Source organism: Eurosta solidaginis, chromosome 1 (assembly GCF_040869045.1).
Source record: "Eurosta solidaginis isolate ZX-2024a chromosome 1, ASM4086904v1, whole genome shotgun sequence".
Lineage (NCBI taxonomy): Eukaryota > Metazoa > Arthropoda > Insecta > Diptera > Tephritidae > Eurosta > Eurosta solidaginis.
This window is the reverse complement of record NC_090319.1, coordinates 96,419,866-96,441,152: the sequence shown is the minus strand read 5'-3', so window position 1 is coordinate 96,441,152 and position 21,287 is coordinate 96,419,866. Positions and strand designations below refer to the sequence as shown.

Here is a 21,287-nt window from a genome sequence, read left to right as displayed (position 1 = left end):
CAACAAAATTTCGTCAATTTATTTTATAATGAAGGTATCCTTCTTTGTAAAACTGGATTTCAGTATAACATTACAGACGTTTTCACATAAACCGTTTTTCTTCTCTCCTGAACATTTACATTTTCTCAAGTTGTGACTCTTTTGTAGTTAGTGTGCGATATTATTTTATATTTTTTCACTTATCTACCACAAAATTTTTCTACAAAACATTGCCTTTTTTTATAAATTTTAATAAGTTTTTATCAGCTCACTTGCTGATTTATTTGAAAGCAATGAAACCGAACGGATTTCTTGGTTTTTATTTTGCGTGTTTTAGGCAACTCTATAGCCATCTGATTTCAAGATCCATTCTTGGGAACGAATGAACTTTTGTTTACAATCGAATGAACCATTGTTTACAATCGAATGAACTGCAAGACCCATTCCTGGAAACGAATTGCGAGAGAATGAATGTTTCGTATCAGGTCATCAGTGGTTTATGCGGTCGTCCAATACTCGAATGGACCGCTGGATGTCGATCCAATGCCGATTTCATATTAAAGCGTTGATGCTATATGCCATATTTTTGATTGTAACGATCCTGATTAAATTCGCTATCTGCATTCTTATTGTTGTGTAATATTAGCCGTGTTTTTTTTTACACGCGTATATGTTTCGGTTGCGCGTGAAAAAAAAACGCCTATCCTCGCTTAGATAATACTTAGGGGACCCATCTAGCGGCTGTGGTTCAACAACCAGCTACAGCAACAGGGTGTACCGAAAAGCGGAGACACAACGCTCTGATGGCCATAGGGTATAACATATAGCTGAATAAGTTGCGATGAATTATGGACACACATAGAATACATAGAATTAGTGTAGAGGGTGAAACAAAGACACATTTTTTAGTTACATCTGAGTATAATGCCTATTGAAATTTAGTAGGACAAAATTTATGAGCAGCGATTTATTTAAAGTTTGTCGCTTAGCAGTCCATATAAAGTTTATTCGTAAACGGATATACGCATGTTAAAAAACACGGCTATTATAATTTTGATTGACATTTATATTGTTGCTGCTGCTGCGACTCCTACCAGCGCTAGTGTGTGTGTGCCACGTGCGGTGCAGCAGCCTTGTAGATCACATCAGTTAAATTATTTCGTTTGTTTTCGCATGCAGTTTTTTTATATACATTCATACATACATATGTACAACGATTCTAAAACAATGTTTATATATTTTTCATTCAATAAAGCTAATGGAATGCTCAAGCCTGTCGGCAGTTTTTTTTTCTTTTTTTAATTTTGTTACACAGTTTCGAACAAGATATTATATTAATGCCTGGTTTTTGCAGTTTAACCTTGCCAATTTGTTCGATAAGTTCGATAACATACAATTTTGCTACTCATCTCAACTTAAGCGGCCAGGGGGTCGATTCCGGTTGTGCGTTATAGTGAAGTGAAAAAAAAATTATCACTTTGGTTATCACTTAATGTTTTAATTTTTTCACTTCACTGAGTTCGAAAACGCGATTCTTATAACTGCTCTGAAAACTGTTAGCTGAAAAACATTTGAATTTACGATGTGTGAAGTTTTCTTTGCTGAATGATAAATTATAACAGATTTCTTTTGTTTTTGTTTTCTTTTTGTTTGAAAATTTTTTTAAATTCAAACGTTAACAAAATTTGTATCGGCGTCAACTTTGTTTTGACTTCACTTCAATTTGAAGTTTTGACGCAAAAAGAGAATCAATAATCGTGGTGAATTGGTGTTAATACTTTTCACTTTACGATAACGCACAACCGGAATCGACCCCCAGGGCTTCAAGGGGATTCAAGGGGTTCTGTAGCGCAATATATAGCTTCTCCAACCCAATTGTCAACCTCACTTTCGAGCGGCGAATCCCGTTTCACTAACAGACGAGGCTCTGGCGACCCCAAGCTCCTCATGGAACTTGGGGGTGGGGAGGGAGGGATGGCCTGAAGGTTCAATGTGGCCATATAAATCGTTCCCAAGATGGTCGGGCCAGCACCTTAATGGTGCTGTGTTACCGGAGCGTATCGGATATGTATCCGACAAAGGACCATCACATCGATAACACTCCCCAGAGCCTTCGGGGAGTAACCTAATCGCTACAACAACAACAACAACAACCCCCAGGGCTAAACTCTAGTCAACTTTAATTGGAGTTTAAATTTGCACTGAAAAACCCGGCCTAAATTGTGGTATTATATTATATTTTATTTTATTGCTTTTCCACACCACCTATGTGTAGACTTGCAAAACTATCAATGTTATTAGCCGTGTTTTTTAACACGCGCGTATACGTTTCGTTTGCGCGTGTTAAAAAACGCCTATCTTCGCTTAGATAATGCTTAGGAGACCCATCTAGCGGCTGTGGTAAAACAACTAGCTACAGCAACAGGGTGTACCGAAAAGCGGAGACGCAACGCTCTGATGGCCATAGGGTATAACATATAGCTGAATCAGTTGCGATGAATTGTGGAAACACATATAATACATAGAATTAGTGTACAGGGTGAAACAAAGACACATATTTCAGTTACATCTGAGTATAATGCGTATTGAAATTTAGTAGGACAAAATTTATGCGCAGCAATTTCAGAGGTGTATTTATAGTTTGTCTCTTAGCAGTCAATATAAAGTTTAAGCGTAAACGGATATACGCGTGTTAAAAAACACGGCTATTAGCTTTTTTTTTACTTCTATATACGCTTACGCTTATACTTTATATGGACTGCTAAGCGACAAACTTTAAATACATCTCTGAAATTGCTGCGCATAAAATTTGTCCTACTAAATTTCAATACGCATTATACTCAGATGTAACTGAAATATGTGTTTTTGTTTCACCCTCTACACTAATTCTATGTATTCTATGTGTGTCCACAATTCATCGCAACTGATTCAGCTATATGTTATACCCTATGGCCATCAGAGGGTTGTGTCTCCGCTTTTCGGTACACCCTGTGCTGTAGCTGTAGTTATTTAACCACTGCCGCTAGATGGGTCTCCTAAACATTATCTAAGCGAGGATAGGCGTTTTTTTCACGTTCGACGTTCGATAAAATGCGATAAAATGAAAATGAGTTTTCAACCATTTGAAAAATTTTTGTTTTAATTTTTTTTCATTTTATCACTATATAGAACGCGAATTGCCCCCGAAAGTAAAGAATGAAATACATGTACGTATAAAATCAAACCTGAAATATAGAAAAATATAAAAATTATTAATGACTAGCTTTACCCGGCGCACGTTGTAACGCCCTAGATGGAAAAAATGTTGCATTATTTTTCTGTTTTGTTTGTTGATAATTTAGTTTATTGTTCTGTAAATTCAATTGAGTTTTGTACGCACATTTGGTGAAATTTTCGTTTAAAACATTTTATTATTGTATCTTATTGTAATGCAAGTGGGTACACAATATTTTTGGTTCTTTCGTTCGGTGCAAAGATAAACAAATTTTTTGGCGTTCCAACTCTAGAGCAAAGAACATATAGCTGGAAAAGCACGGACTCTCTAAATTTAATCCTGGACCAGTAAGCGATTGTCCTTCTGCTTTGTTAATTGTAATTGCAAAAGCAAGGCGTACAGGAAACTGTATAAGCTTAAAATTGACTGGCAAATCTGTAGGAATCATTGGGATCCGTTGTATAAGCACATCTTCACCTTTGCTTTTACCGCTGATGATTGTTGCTTCGATTACAATCGGCATTAATTTCTTAACGCAAAGTCTGGTTCCATTGCACAATTTTGGTGGGTCTAAATTTCGAAGAAGCATGATTTGTGATACAATTTAATAATATTTTAAGTTAATATATGCGCAGGCATTCAAGGTGGTTCTAAAGAGTTTAGAAATTCAATTGGATAATTCACAATTTGATCTTCATCTGTAACTGTGTCGAACGTTTTATATTTCGCCACTTCACCAGGAATTTGATTTTGATTGCTATCATTGATTTTGTTAACATTATAATTTTTGGGAGCTAAGATTGTTCGTTCGCATAGCCAAACAAAAAAATTTAAATTTAAAATTCTTAATTCTGAACTATGAAAAACTTTCGCCTTGATCGAAGGAACCTATAGCCAAAATTTGGTGATGATTGAAGTGTGGGAAATACGTTTCACACACGCAGAATTTGATTTTTATATAAGATGTAGACGGACTGAAGCTAACAATTTTTTTTAACGGCGGCAGATTAATAAACGTCCAAAAGGAATAACAGCCAAACTCAACAATGCAGTCAAACTTTAGGTGTTAAAATAACCTAAGTTTGTACGGCAGCCAGAGTTCTTAAAAATTCCATTTGTAGGGAAGGTGCCACGCCCCTTTTTTCCAATTCCACATTTTACTGGAGGTGTTAGGACTTAACCATATAGCTCCTTACCAATTTTCATTATCCCACCATTACTACATCCAGAGATGGGAGGTGCCACGCCCCTTTTTTCTAATTCCACTTTTTCTTGGTGTTAGGGATTGACTTCATATAACTCCTTACTGAATTTCAATTTTATGGCATGTATACCTTCAGAGTTATGCAGTACCAAAGATTCCATTTGTATGGGAGGTGCCACGCCCCTTTTATATATCGAAATTATTTTTAGCCTAAAACCTTTGTGTTGATCGAAGGAACCTATAGCCAAAATTTGGTGATGATTGAAGTGTGGGAAATACGTTTCTATAGCGAACACACACACACAGAATTTGATTTTTATATATATATATGTTATGGAGATATACATATATAAAATGGCGTTTCTTGCTTTGGAGTACCCTGGGTTGCAAACTACAATTTAACCAATGAATGCTTCCTTCCACTAGGTAGTGTTGTCTCGCAACATCCACTTTGCGTTTTCAAAGAGGAGGAATTTTATGAGGAAATCTAATAAGGTAATACGATGAAGCAAACAAGGATCTGTTCTAGCAAACCATACAGGAAATACTATTTCGGTTTCATGAAGAATTATAGGGAGAAAGAAACCTTTGATATGTACCATATGCGCGTTTTTAGGAAATAGCTGAGTGAACCACTTCATTTGCACCCGACACGCTTCGAAAATCCTTTCCTTCGGATTTAAATCATCAGCTTTGAGCAGGGCTTCGATATAGTTTTTGTGACCTAGTTGTGTCTTCGTCAAAAAAGTGGTGCAACGTTCACACTGCAGCTGACTTTCTAGTTTTCCGCAAATACCATAGACAGTATAGTACAGCTTCACCTGTTCTTCAGCTTTATCCTTTGCCCTGACGGAACTTTCGTCCGGAATATTAAAATCTAATAAGGGTAAATCTAAGGTTTTATCAGCAACATTTATCGGACTCGCTGATTACAGTCCAGTCTAAACTTTCTTCAAATTCGTCCTCATAATTATTATCTTTTTTTTAAACCTTTGTCTAAGAATTTGCATAGACGCAAACAGAGCAAGAATGTATTTAATGTCATGTGCCGTGGCATTTTTGCTGTCTTGGCTAGCGCGAACTTTAATAAATAATTTCTCTAAGGAATACTGATTTAATTTTGCTAATAAAATACAATTTAAATCTTTTTCCTGCTGAAATAATTCTTCTGACATCATTAACATGGCAGAGATGGTGGTGCGAAAACCAGAGATGCAAAAACTGTTCGTATTCCTATAGACCTTGTCCCCTTCATCATTAAACCTAAATACATTCCAAGAATGCAAATATTCCAGTGTCTTCTGAAGCCTTTCGATTTTTTCGGAACTACCTCGCTTAATAGGGTACTTAAGAGGATTTTTGGAGGAAAAACTTATTGCGTCGAGTTCATCGAATAAGTCGTTACATTTTTTGACAAACACCTGGGTATCTTTAGCATATCTCATTACATGAAAGTGTTGCAATATTTGTTGCAATTGTTGTTGTCGCAATTATTTATTTTCTTTTTTAAGGTCCCTAATTTTTTTAAAAAGCATATTAAGTTTTTGCGCTTGCAACCTATTTTTTTCATTAATATTCGAGTAGCACGAGCAACTCATGTTGTCGGCTTTTTTCTTCTTTATCTTCCAAGTTCATGCCAAACAAGCTCGGATGATATGACTTATCGCGAACTGCGGGATCTGAGTCATCAACGCTATCATTAGAATGAGCTCCAAATGTAACGACTTCAAAAGTATTCTCGACAGGGGGAAACTCCCAAACGGAGCCATCACAAAGACAAGGGAATCCCCCAGGGAAGAATTTTTTTCCTACTAACATATTCCTGTTTAAAATGCCTCTGACATACAAACATTAAATCGGAGGAAGCATTGACTTTGCAAGCCTGTGCCCACCTATTCCGCTTACTTTGTTCCCTAGGAAATTCGTAAAGAGTCTGCTTTACGTCGGTAACGCAGCTCCTCTTTTGTACATGTATATATGTATGTATAAAGGTATAGGTTAACGCAACATGTTTCATTAGCTGCTTTTTGCGGACGATAACGCAGGTACTATCTTATAAATTTTTTGAGTTTTTTATTGTATGTGTACCACAAAATATTTTTACAAAACTTTGCCTTTTTTTATAAATTAAAACAAAAAAATGTATCAGCTTACTCGCTGATTTATTCGAAAATAATGAACCAATACATCAATTGGTAAGGATTATGCCATAAAAACTTCACATTTAAGGTACGCGCACATTACGCTGCGCGACATGTAGCGACAGTGGCGCTTCACAGTACGGTACGTCATATTTTGGTAATTCACACTAAGCGGCAATCGAGCGACACAATGCGGCAACAGTTTGTGTTTATTTTTAAGGTAAGGCCATATTAGGCTGCACTACGCAGCACTGCACTTCACTGTAAAATATTCTTTGCATGTATGCTTATGGGGCAATTCACACTTAGCGTCATCAGCACTGCGCGACCCGGCACAGCGCAGTACTGCTGCCGCTAGGTGTGAATTACTTGGCGGCAAACCACCCGAGGCAAATTTTGTTTGAGGAATGAGAAAAAAATATGTTTGGGCCGAAATATGCATCTTGCACCTTCTTCGAAATGACGGCTGCAGACAAACGAATTTTTACGAGGAAGGTCTTCATAAGTGGGGATTTGCATATTATCCCTCCACTTTTGCTGCTCCTCCTTACTCCTCGGAAACAAAAAAAATTTTACCTCGATGTACTATCGGAAGTACAAGCGAGAAAGCGACACTTTCGAAATTTCGGCATTTTTTAAATTAATAGTTTAAAGGTTAAAGAAAAACCAAATTGAAATCTCGACCGACCAAATAGAAATCAATTAATCGAATGATGAGACGGCCGTTGAAATATCTTCTTCGAAATTTGAAAGCAACCATGGCCCATGGAGATTCAAAGTTATTTTCTCTCATTGGACGAGTTCTTCTTTGAAATTTGAAGCAACCATGGCCCATGGCGGAACTAGGGTGAGGTGGCAGCCAGCCTTCTACCTACAAACATAAATAATAGTCCAAACATAAGAATTCTGTTAAATTCCCTGCAAAACACAAGTATTCTGTTATTCCTATGCCAATCTGGCTGGTCATCGAGCAGCGGCAACGTCAGCCCTGCGTCTAAGGGAGTTGTCGTGCTGGAAAAACAGGACCACAGGACACTCAAGTATACTAAACAAATACAGTTTTCTCCCTCCTAGCACGGATCGCTGTGCGACCACAACAGTTGCGGAAACCAACTTTAAGATAAACATACCCAGCAGGGATGACTGGACGGAGTCGGATAAGTGCCTTGCTATGAGCAACAGCATTTCCATATACACGGACGGCTCCAAGCTAAACGGGAGAGTTGGGGGTGGAGTATACTCAAGGGACCTTGACCTCCAGCTCTCATTCAGACTACCCGACCACTGCAGTGTATTCCAGGCAGAAGTTGCAGCCATAATGGAAGCCGCAGCTAGGATAGGGACATACATTGTCGGCAAAGAAATTTTTATCTTCAGCGACAGCCAAGCTGCCATAAAATCTCTGGGCTCCCACTCGTTCAATTCTGAACTAGCACTAAACTGTCGCCGATCTCTTCAAGAGATGGCTCAACAGAACCGTGTACACCTCACATGGAGGATTTTTGGAGGAAAAACTTATTGCGTCGAGTTCATCGAATAAGTCGTTACATTTTTTGACAAAAACCTGGGTATCTTTAGTATATCTCATTACATGAAAGTGTTGCAATATTTGTTGCAATTGTTGTTGTCGCAATTATTTATTTTCTTTTTTAAGGTCACTAATTTTTTTAAAAAGCATATTAAGTTTTTGCGCTTGCAACCTATTTTTATAAGCTTTTATTTACTTTCACTTTTGTTGTCTGTAATGGAATCTTGCAAGTTAAATTTGATACACTTCCCGGTGTCCGATTGAGCTGAAATATTGCACACATGTATAACTCCGGTGACAATGCAATATTACTTTGTTAGAATTCGATAAATTAATCGATAACACAGTTATCGGTGAAGATTTGTATTTACTTTGGCATAACAGCCTAAGTCCCATACAAACACGCCGGTACCTATCCGTGGATTGTGATATTTGGACGTGGTGAATCACGTGTCACGCGTGGTGAATCTCATCGCTTGCGAAAAGCGGAGACACAACCCTCTGTTGTATTTCTGTGTATAACCAACATAGCTGAATTTTTAAGGCTGTATAACCCTGTAATCTTTTCTGTAATTTATTTTGCTTTTGGAAAAATTACCTATTTGAAAAAAGCTGGCTGAAAAATATTGGCATAACAGCTTAAGTTAAATCAAGAATGGAAAATCTTTGGAAAATTTGAGCAGATGTGGCAATTTCGCGCGTCCGTTGAACGAAATATTGACAATCTGCTGATCATCGCTAAGAAATTAGCGACATTCCATCAACTAAGCAGCACTTTAGCAATACTACTGTTATTATTTGGCCGCTCAAACACACAAATATTAATTGTGCATTAAATCTAAAATATACAAATACACCATAATAATTTACACGGCCAAAGCCATAATAATTCACACGGGTCATCAATTCTTTCTCTGATTCAAAATCTGAACTACCAGCGCTACCGTCAACAGCTCAGTGTCATCACTGCCAGTAGCGCCAATAACACCAAACTCGTGCCTGACACACAAAAGTCGTTTCACTCAATAGCGCAAGTAAAATGTACTACGCACTCACTACTAAGAAGCGTCAAAAATTCGCTTGGAGTAATTTCGTCAATGAGCTACCATTGAGCTGGCACCGCATTGGCGCTGGCGCCATGCAATTTACATCACTAAAATTGCGCGAATGCCCAGGCTCATGACTTCAATACTTATATTTACAATGCTTTAAACTTTAAATACACCTCTGAAGTTGCTGCGCATAAAATGTGTACTAATAAATTCCAATACGCATTATACGCAGATGTAACTGATATATGTGTTTTTGTTTCACCCCCTGTACTTATATTTAAAGCTTTTATAAGAACAAGCTTCTATTACTTGTTAATAAAACGAACTAAAAAGTAAAAAATAAAATTAAAGAAAAAAAAACTTTTTTAAAAATAAGCTTGTATTATTTTGGTTAATAAAATTAATAATTAGGCTTTTTCGTCTGCGACAAAAAAATTCTATATTGTAGATAATCATATATTTTTAACATTAAAACTTTACACCTAAATTATTAAATCTTACAGTTTATATCACAGTCCTAATTGTTCTAATAAAAGCGTGTTACATTGCGATAGCAAGAAAAGGAGATCGTAAATGTTCTTAATTATACCATCAAAATTTAACACGTTTTTTATTAGAACAATTAGGACTGTGATATAAACTGTAAGATTTAATAATTTAGGTGTAAAGTTTTAATGTTAAAAATATATAATTATGTACAATATAGAATTTTTTTGTCGCAGACGAAAAAGCCTAATTATCGTTTAAGCTTACAATGAACTTATAAAGTGTTATATTTCTTTAGAGTCAATTTATTGTTTACTTTTTAGTTAATTTTATTAACCAAAATAATAAAAGCTTATTTTTAAAAAAGTTTTTTTTTCTTTAATTTTATTCTTCTTTATCTTCCAAGTTCATGCCAAACAAGCTCGGATGATATGACTTATCGCGAACTGCGGGATTTGAGTCATCAACGCTATCATTAGAATGAGCTCCAAATGTAACGACTTCAAAAGTATTCTCGACAGGGGGAAACTCCCAAACGGAGCCATCACAAGGGGAGCGAACTTTTAAATCGTCATCGAAACAAAGACAAGGGAATCCCCCAGGGAAGAATTTTTTTCCTACTAACATATTCCTGTTTAAAATGCCTCTGACATACAAACATTAAATCGGAGGAAGCATTGACTTTGCAAGCCTGTGCCCACCTATTCCGCTTACTTTGTTCCCTAGGAAATTCGTAAAGAGTCTGCTTTACGTCGGTAACGCAGCTCCTCTTTTGTACATGTATATATGTATGTATAAAGGTATAGGTTAACGCAACATGTTTCATTAACTGCTTTTTGCGGACGATAACGCAGGTACTATCTTATAAATTTTTTGAGTTTTTTATTGTATGTGTACCATAAAATATTTTTACAAAACTTTGCCTTTTTTTATAAATTAAAAAAAAAAAATGTATCAGCTTACTCGCTGATTTATTCGAAAATAATGAACCAATACATCAATTGGTAAGGATTATGCCATAAAAACTTCACATTTAAGGTACGCGCACATTACGCTGCGCGACAGTGGCGCTTCACAGTACGGTACGTCATATTTTGGTAATTCACACTAAGCGGCAATCGAGCGACACAATGCGGCAATAGTTTGTGTTTATTTTTAAGGTAAGGCCATATTAGGCTGCACTACGCAGCACTGCACTTCACTGTAAAATATTCTTTGCATGTATGCTTATGGGGCAATTCATACTTAGCGTCATCAGCACTGCGCGACCCGGCACAGCGCAGTACTGCTGCCGCTAGGTGTGAATTACTTGGCGGCAAACCACCCGAGGCAAATTTTGTTTGAGGAATGAGAAAATGAGAAAAAAATATGTTTGGGCCGAAATATCCATCTTACACCTTCTTCGAAATGACGGCTGCAGACAAACGAATTTTTACGAGGAAGGTCTTCATAAGTGGGGATTTGCATATTATCCCTCCACTTTTGCTGCTCCTCCTTACTCCTCGGAAACAAAAAAAATTTTACCTCGATGTACTATCGGAAGTACAAGCGAGAAAGCGACACTTTCGAAATTTCGGCATTTTTTAAATTAATAGTTTAAAGGTTAAAGAAAAACCAAATTGAAATCTCGACCGATCAAATAGAAATCAATTAATCGAATGATGAGACTGCCGTTGAAATACCTTCTTTGAAATTTGAAAGCAACCATGGACCATGGAGATTCAAAGTTATTTTCTCTCATTGGACGAGTTCTTCTTTGAAATTTGAAGCAACCATGGCCCATGGCGGAACTAGGGTGAGGTGGCAGCCAGCCTTCTACCTACAAACATAAATAATAGTCCAAACATAAGAATTCTGTTAAATTCCCCGCAAAACACAGCAGCGGCAACGTCAGCCCTGCGTCTAAGGGAGTTGTCGTGCTGGAACAACAGGAGCACAGGACACTCAAGTATACTAAACAAATACAGTTTTCTCCCTCCTAGCACGGATCGCTGTGCGACCACAACAGTTGCGGAAACCAACTTTAAGATAAACATACCCAGCAGGGATGACTGGACGGAGTCGGATAAGTGCCTTGCTATGAGCAACAGCATTTCCATATACACGGACGGCTCCAAGCTAAACGGGAGAGTTGGGGGTGGAGTATACTCAAGGGACCTTGACCTCCAGCTCTCATTCAGACTACCCGACCACTGCAGTGTATTCCAGGCAGAAGTTGCAGCCATAATGGAAGCCGCAGCTAGGATAGGGACATACATTGTCGGCAAAGAAATTTTTATCTTCAGCGACAGCCAAGCTGCCATAAAATCTCTGGGCTCCCACTCGTTCAATTCTGAACTACCACTAAACTGTCGCCGATCTCTTCAAGAGATGGCTCAACAGAACCGTGTACACCTCACATGGGTCCCTGGACATAGGGATATCGAGGAAAACTGCGTTGCAGATGAACTCGCTTGGCAGGGTACAACCAAGCAGGTTCTTCCTGGACAAGAACGCTTAGGTATGCCCCTGTCCACATGCAAGCTAATGCTAAAAGAGCACATCTACCGTCAAGCCGACGAAAGATGGCTTCAAACACCGGGATGTCGAACATCGAAAGAAACCTGGCCTAAATGTGATCCTAAAAGGTCCCGTCACGTGCACAACCTAAGAAGGGATACAATTTCCACACTTGTGGGGGCACTAACGGGTCATTGCCTCATAGGTAGGCATGCAGAAAGGCTAGGAGCGCCTTATCGTCGTTGCTGTAGGAGTTGTAAAGAAGATGAGGAGGAGGAAACGGTGGTTCACCTCATTTGCAACTGCCCAGCGTTAAGCGGAGCACGGCAGCGCTTTCTGGGAGCTCCATTTCTTGATACTATGAGTCAGGTTGTGGAGCATGACGTCAAGGACCTGGTAGCTTTCATCAGGTCCTCAAAATGGTTCGAAGAGGAAAGGTAACGATGTTTTTCGCGGTATCACAACGGGCCTAGTACTATTGGCCTAAGTGTGCCCTCGGGCAGCCACCCTAACCTAACCTATGCAAAACCAGAAAAATCAAACTGATTCACTTAGAAAGTTTGAAGGCCACATATCACATACATTGTTTATATTTTCTGGCTGTGGCAAACGCCAGCAAACTTGGATAGATGCTTTACGCACAGATGGCGCTGAACAATAATCCGGTTTGACACACATATTTATGTGTACTTTAAACAGAGATGGCACTGGAGTGCGAATAGACACACATTTGTATCAAAATTCATGTAAGGAGCGGCAAAGAGACGTGAGAGAAAAGCGAGAACACTTGGACTTATTTTTGTAATCGGCATGTAAAAAGATTTTCGTTCATTTATACATTTCCTTTAACGATCTGTAACTGACGTGCTATCTGAGGGGCAATACTAAGTGGAGAAAAATGACAAGTGCCAACTTGTTACTTAAAAATAAAAACTGTTTAATTTCGACTAATCATGGGTGTCATAGAATTCAATTGTTTTCGGAATCGGAATTGAAACCAATAAGCATATATGCCATGGATTGGGAAATTTTCGCTTTGATATTGAAACTCGATTTGGGCCAACTGTTAAATGAAATAACTATCCTTAAATATTAAGGAAAATGACTTTTAAAATTATTTTTTACACTTCATCATATTAGCCGTGTTTTTACACGCCTATACGTTTACGTTCGCGCTAAAAAACGCTTATCCTCGCTTAGAAAATGCTTAGGAGACCCATCTAGAGGCAGTGGTTAAACAACTAGCTACAGCACAGGGTGTACCGAAAAGCAGAGAACGAACCTCTGTTGTAAGTCTGTGTATAACCTATAGCTGAATAAGTTGCGATGAATTGTGGACACGCACCATTTTAAGAAGTGATACATTGAATTAGTGTAGAGGATGAAGCATAGACACATCTGAGTATAATGCGTTTTGGAATTTAGAAGTACAAATTTTATGCGCAGCAATTTCAGAGGTGTATTTAAAGTTTGAGGCTTAGCAGTCCATATAAAGTTTAAGCGTAAACGTCTATGGATGTAAAAAAAAACAAACACAGCTATTCTAAAAAAGAAAAATTTTATTCAGAACCAACATACATACGAATAAACACGTTGAGCAAATGTAGCGAAAAGTATCTCTGCTCGGTAATTTGACTTGAAATTCCAAACGTTGAGTGGAAAGTTATCACTTAACAACTGCTCATCATTTGTTTTTGCTGAAAGCGCTCAATATAAACAAACGCAGCGTTTTACGAATAAAAAAGTAAAGTTGATTCAAAAATTGGCTGCTTGCTGCTTGCCACCTTTATTTCCAGAAATTGATTGGGACATCAATATAATTCTTATTTATGCGCCAATAATGTTTCATCCAAATCGTAAGAAAAAGCTCAAGAATTGGTTTCGTTTTCCGCTTGTGAGCCAAGCTTGCAGCTCTTTTATTTGAAAATATCTATTTTGCTTTATTATTCATTTTCCTTATAAAAAAAGCGCTGACTCTTTGCTTAAAGACAACAGATACTTCGCATCGTACTATAGGGTGACCACCCTGTCTGAAACCTAGTTTAGTTTCGAACAGCTCGGAGAAGTCCTTCCCAATCCGGACTGATCTGATGGTATTGCTTAACAATATTTTGCGTAGCCGGACCTGTGTTTTTCGGTGAAACAGACATAGCGGCATAGGTGATGTGTGTCAATTCTTTTTTCGCAAGTTTTCTCAGAGATTTATGGCATTGTGAAAATCTGGTCGATGGTAGATTTATCAGGTCCGAAGCCCCACTGATAAGGTCCAATCAGGTGATTCACGGTGGGCTTCAATCTTTCAATACACTTGACAGGGCCTTTTATACGATATTAGAAGGCTGATTCGGCCTCTTTGCCGCGGGTAGGTAATTCACCATTGGAGAAATGTGGCATGAAATTCGCCAATTCCAGCGCTAGAAAAATATCATTTTGATATATCTAATAACCACAATTTAACTATTTTTTTACATTGCGAATCACTTTTTTCTGAAACTTTAACGAAAACACCGCGATTTTTTGCTAATCTTCAAGTAGGTAATGTGGTGAATTACCTACCACCAGTTTGACAATTTCTATTACTGTCCGTCGTTGGCGGTTCTCTATACATATGTATACGTATCTGAAGATTGCGGTTTTCGGCTGGTTTGAATCTGTGCAGGACTATCCATTCAAAGCATTTTGTAAGGCGTACAATGCACCTTGTGAACTCTCACTCACATACTTTTGAGAGGTAGGACTCCTTACTTATTAAACGGTTTAATTTAGGTTGACTTGACAGGCTGGTTGGAGAGCACTTCTTTGTAATTGAAATTTAAGTCATATTTGTAGTCCGATTTCGCCCATGTTTGCAACACATAATACATACAAGAATAGAAATCGACCTATGAAAAAATCGCCGCTAGATGGCGCAAAGATCGAGATATTCACAATAATAGCCGCGTTTTTTTTACACGCGTATATGTTTGGATTGCGTGAAAAAAACGCCTATCGCTTAGATAATGCTTAGGAGACCCACCTAGCGGCAGTGGTTAAACAACTGTGCCGAAAAGCGGAGACACAACCCTCTGTTGTATTTCTGTGTATAACATATAGCTGAATCAGTTGTGATAGATAGTGGACGCGCATAGAATACATGAAATTAGTGCAGAGGGTGAAACATAGAACATATTTCAGTTACATCTGAGTATAACGCGTATTGGTATTTAGTAGTACTAATTGTATGCGTAGCAATTTCAGAGGTGCATTTAAAGTTTGTCGCTTAGAGGTCCATATAAAGTTTAAGCGTAAACGTATATAGACGTGAAAAAAATACAGCTAATATAAATGTAGTTTTAAAAAAACTAAAAAATACGCAAATATCGTGCTGTTTTAGTATCTACAATCCACTTAGATATTTGCTGTTGATAACATCGTAGCACAGAGGTTCGTGTCTCCGCTACTAAGCACAACTCTTTTTGCCGCTAGATGGGTCTAACTCTCCTTTGCGCGCGTAGGCAAGCGTCATAAAATTGAAACTAATATAAACGTGTTAATAAGGATAATGGGAATCTGTTCTCAAATAATTGCATTGTCATCGGAGACTTGATACGTATGCAAAGTTTCAAATTAATCAGACTTCTGGAAACCGGTGAAAATTAAGCTCAAAGATTCCGTTAATTCATTTCCGAAATCATTTTTGACATACAGAAATAGAAACCGCTGTAGTAAAAAAAATTCACGCTAGGTGTCGCAAAAATTGAAATATTCAAAAAACTCGTAATTGGCTTGGCTCTTTGAATAAATATTATATACAGTCCGGTAGAAGTGACATCAAAATACTTTGGAGCACATAGAAGAGACGTCAAAATACTTTGGAGCACATAAGTTCAAATTTTGTTAGTGGAATTATAGTAACAAATTCATTTCCCGGTAGAAGTGACGTCAGAATACTTTGGAGCACATAAATTCAAAGTTTGCTAGTGAAATTTCAGTATAAAAATTCAAGTCCCGTTAGAAGCGACGTCAAAATACTTTAGAGCATATAAGTTCAAATTTTGTTAGTGGAATTATAGTAAAAAATTCATTTTCCGGTAGAAGTAACGTCAAAATACTTTGGAGCATATAAATTCAAATTTGGTAGTAAAATTTCAGTATAATAAAATAAATTAAAAAAAATGTTTAAGTTAAACGGTTTTATTGAAAGCAATATTTACATTAAGTAATAATAGCCGTGTTTTTCAGCTATATGTTATACCCTATGGCCATCAGAGCGTTGCGTCTCCGCTTTTCGGTACACCCTGTTGCTGTAGCTAGTTGTTTTACCACAGCCGCTAGATGGGTCTCCTAAGCATTATCTAAGCGAAGATAGGCGTTTTTTAACACGCGCAAACGAAACGTATACGCGCGTGTTAAAAAACACGGCTAATAATACTAAAAGGTAGAAAATAAAATAATTAAAAAATTTGTTTAAGTTAAACAGTTTTATTGAAAACAATACTTACATTAAGTATCAATAATAGCCGTGTTTTTTAACACGCGTATATCCGTTAAAGCTTAAACTTTATATGGACTGCTAAGTGACAAACTTAAATACACCTCTGAAATTGCTGCGCATAAATTTTGTCCTACTAAATTTCAATACGCATTATACTCAGATGTAACTGAAATATGTGTCTTTGTTTCACCCTCTACACTAGTTCTATGTATTCTATGTGTGTCCACAATTCATCGCAACTGATTCAGCTATATGTTATACCCTATGGCCATCAGAGCGTTGTGTCTCCGCTTTTCGGTACACCCTGTTGCTGTAGCTAGTTGTTTAACCACAGCCGCTAGATGGGTCTCCTAAGCATTATCTATGCGAGGATAGGCGTTTTTTTTCCACGCGCAAACGAAACGTATACGCGTGTAAAAAAAACACGGCTAATACTAAAGGATATAAAATAATTAGGTTGGTTCTAGGTACTACTCATCACACTCCTCATCAATCTAGGGCGTTGATCAGACAATTATTTTCTATCTTTTAGTATTATTACTACTTAATGTAAGTACCTATTGTTTTCAACAAAACCATTTAACTTAAAACATTTTTTTTAACTTATTTTATTTTATAATTAATAGAAAAAGTATTTTTGTAAATTCGAACAATATCTGCAAATATCGAAATTTAATTTCGTGCCCAAAAGTGTGCCATCTGTAGGACCAATTATGTTAGTGCTCTAAGACAAAAACCAACATATGTAACCCCGCTGTGTTCTGATTTTCAAGGTCTAACTCTGTAATATATTTTGCTTTTGGTAAAATGACCTATTTGAAAAAAAAAATGAGCTGGCTGAAAAATAGCGGCATAACAGCTTAAGTTAAATCAACAATTGAAAATCTCAACCAAGTGATTTGTAAAAAAGCTAATTTGTATATTTGTTTCTCATTTGCTCGATATAGGCTGTATATTACTTACTATATTTAATATTGGGCTAACTTTGCTGGATTATATGCCCATTAACCGGATGCTTATATCCTATAACTCTAATCTGTTTATATCGCTTAAAGTTATGAAATTAATTTTATTTTAGTAAATATGTTTGCGTGAATAATATCAATGTTTTTGTTTCTTTTTCTTTTCTTTCTAATTTATTCTGCTTTGTTAAATTTTAGTATTATATCGTTCACAGACGATATTTTATGGTAGATATGGTCATATATATTCATGAAATGGGGTGTTTACAAATTTAATACAAAATAATTACGTACATAGCTCTCAATGGGAATCCCAACATTAAAAGCCCCCACACATAAGACCTTTTTCATATAGATGAGTTTAACAAATGCTTATGCATTATGAGTGGATTGCACGTATTTTTATGGAGAACGGTAGAATGAGCGACACTGGCGCCATCTGATATTGAAAAGTAACCAACTCCCAAATTTTGTTACAAGCAAAGCATAAGAAGAATTTGACATTTGCTTTGCCTAAGGGTGTTGGCACACTTTCTTTGCAAGTGCAATTATTTTTCACAATGGTTGGTAAATATTCTAACATTTTTCACAATTAAAAGCTGCAATATAACAATCGAATACGACACAAAATATGTTAGCAAGTCTTTTTCTTGTATAGGCAGAATGTTTACAACAGTGCTTCGCGAAATTTTGTATGTGAATCGCAAGGCGTAATAAACATCAATTGCGAAGTCTAAAGTTCCTTCATATTTACAAATGCAACATCTTGGTTGATTGTGGCGATGTTATTGGAATGCATAAGCTTGTGTTAAACGCATCTATATGAAAAATGTCATTGTGTCACCGCCTTAAATATCCGAGCTTTAGAATCTTCATATTTTCACAATGATAACAGCCGTCTTTTTTTCACGCGCGTATACGTTTACGCGTAGATATTGCTTAGGAGACCCATCTAGCGGCAGTGGTTAAATAACTACAGCTACAGCACAGGGTGTACCGAAAAGCGGAGACACAACTCTCTGATGGCCATAGGGTATAACATATAGCTGAATCAGTTGCGATGAATTGTGGACACACATAGAATACATAGAATTAGTGTAGAGAGTGAAACAAAGACACATATTTCAGTTACATCTGAGTATAATGCGTATTGTAATTTAGAAGGACAAATTTTATGCGCAGCAATTTATTTAAAGTTTGTTGTTGTTGTTATTGTAGCAATGCTCGCCCCACCTTATAGCCGCGACCGATCACAAATCGTCATCAATATCCTCTAACGGGAGTCCAAGGAAAGTTGCCGTTTCAACAGGGGTGGACCATAAGAAAAGGGGTGTTAGAGGCGTTGGTTCCACATTACAATTAAAGAGATGGTTGGTGTCATGTGGGGACATATTGCAAGCGGGGCATACATTTTGTATGTCGGGGTTGATTCTGGATAGGTAACAGTTTAACCTGTTACAGTATCCAGAACGAAGTTGAGCAAGAGTAACACGCGTTTCCCTGGGGAGTATGCGTTCCTCTTCCGCGAGTTTTGGATACTTTTCTTTAAGTAGGTACTGGATTCACCGGGCAATTCGCCTTTTTATGGAGTTCACCAAGGACCTGCTTGTGTTTTTTCGCTTCATACGGCTGGGTTCTCAGGTGCCGTATTTCCTCAAAATGCTTACGGAGATGACTCCTTAAGTCCCTAGGCGGTGCTGGTTCATCAATCAGATGTCTGTTGGGATGCCCAGGTTTCTGAGTATTCAACAGGAACTGTTTGGTCAGCATCTCATTTCTCTCCCTGATGGGGAGTATTCTCGCCTCATTATGCAGATGGTGTCCTGGGGACATAAGAAGACAGCCCGTGGTGATTCTGAGAGCAGTATTTTGGCAGGCCTGTAGTTTCGTCCAGTGGGTAATTTTTAGGCTTGGCGACCATTTGGGTGACGCGTAGCACGTAATCGGCTGGCTAATTGCTTTGTATGTAGTCATGAGCGTTTCTTCATCTTTTCCCCAGGTACTGCCAGCGAGGGATTTGGGGATTTTGTTACGGCTCTGAATTCTCAGAACAATTGCGGCTGCGTGCTCACCAAAATGTAGATCCTGATCAAACGCCACACCCAAGATTTTGGGGTGTAGGACAGTCGGTAGCGTAGTGCCATCGACGTGGATGTTCAAAATGGTCGACATTTGGGACGTCCATGTTGTAAATAAGGTCGCGGAAGATTTAGTAGGTGATAATGCTAGGTTTCGCGAGGCGAAAAACTGGAGAGATCAGGGAGGTAGCCGTTTATTTTATTGCATAGCGCATCAATCTTTGGGCCTGGGTCCATATAAAGTTTAAGCGTAAACGGATATACGCATGTTAACCCTAGAACGGTAAACATCGCCTATCAGGCGCATAAATATTTTTTTTTTTCGATATTTCCAAATCGGTCATTCCTAGCAAAGCATGCGTTCGTGCCAACACAGTTAAGCATTGTAAATTTTACCAAGTAGCGCAACTAACAGCTGATCGGTGAACTTCGCACATTCACACGCACAGTTCTCGACTCAATTTCAAAAAAAAACTTTAGGTTATTTAGCTTAAATTTTAAAGTGAGATAAACCTTACCAATTGATGTATAAATAGAATATATAAGGCGTATTTGTTGTTATTAAAATAAGCTTTTTATTTATATTAAAGTTTTTAACATTCTTTTGTCATCTTTAATTTAACAATTTCATGCGTTTTTAAAGCATTTTCGTGCATAAAAATACAACCATGAGCATATACGTTTTGACATTACATTTCATACACGCTCGTATTTGCCATTCTCATTGTTTCTAAATTCGTAAACAAGGACTGCAGTTATTCGGCGTGATTTTTCGAAAAAATGTATTATTTTTATGAAATTTTACACTTAATCTGTGGTATTAGTTACGTTCCATTGAGACTTGAGCGAGATACGGATAGAAATTTAACATGCAAATGCAACAACAACATTGTGATCCTGATATTTATCTGGTTCAATTTCTGATCCGTATAGCAGTTCTGTTCGTTTCGTTTTCTGCAGTAGATTTTTTGACAGCTAACCACTTTTGAGTTGGTAGCACTCATGGCTCAACTATATGGTTGGTTCATCTCTACAGCAACAACATACATTTGTTCACATTGCCAAAATCAGAGTGTTGCTGTTAGACGAATGGAATGGAATGAAAACATAAAACTTAGCAGCATTTGTATGTAGTAAGAAAATGTTGAAAATTCGTTGGTTTCATTTTAAGTTTGCCATCTCCTTTTGACAATCCCTACTACAGTGAAATGAAAAAAATAAAATCAGCTGGTGAGATGAGCCAACCATATAGTTGAGCCATTGTAGCACTGAACTAAATATGTGTACATTTGTGTATACATAAATGAATTCGCCATATTTAAAAGCAAAAACACTGAAAGAGTAAACAACTTGAAGATGATGTAAGGAAAATAAATAGTTTGCTTACGTGCGAAACTATTTAAATGTTAATAATTCTATCAGTATCTTAAAATTTTGTGTACGTTTCTTCTTATTTTCAACAAAACAGATGTTTTATATTAGTGCTGCCAGTTCTCATAAAGTTGATCCAGATCGTTCCAATGAGATTTGAGCCAGAGCCAGAGCTCGATAAACCAATGGAACGGCCCTATTGTGGTGGTCAAAAAGGTTTTATGCAAAAATACTTTGGCTTACAACGCGACCATGGTTCAACTATGTACAGGTTGGCTCATCTGCAAAGCAACAAAACA

General features: G+C 37.4%; 1 protein-coding gene across 1 annotated transcript in view; it reads right to left on the bottom strand.

Annotated features, from left to right (window-relative positions):
• The window catches only part of LOC137236526 (cell division cycle 5-related protein-like), a 276,855-nt gene that overhangs the window by 19,648 nt on the left and 235,920 nt on the right, over positions 1-21,287 (bottom strand). The gene's annotated exons all lie outside the window — the stretch shown is intronic.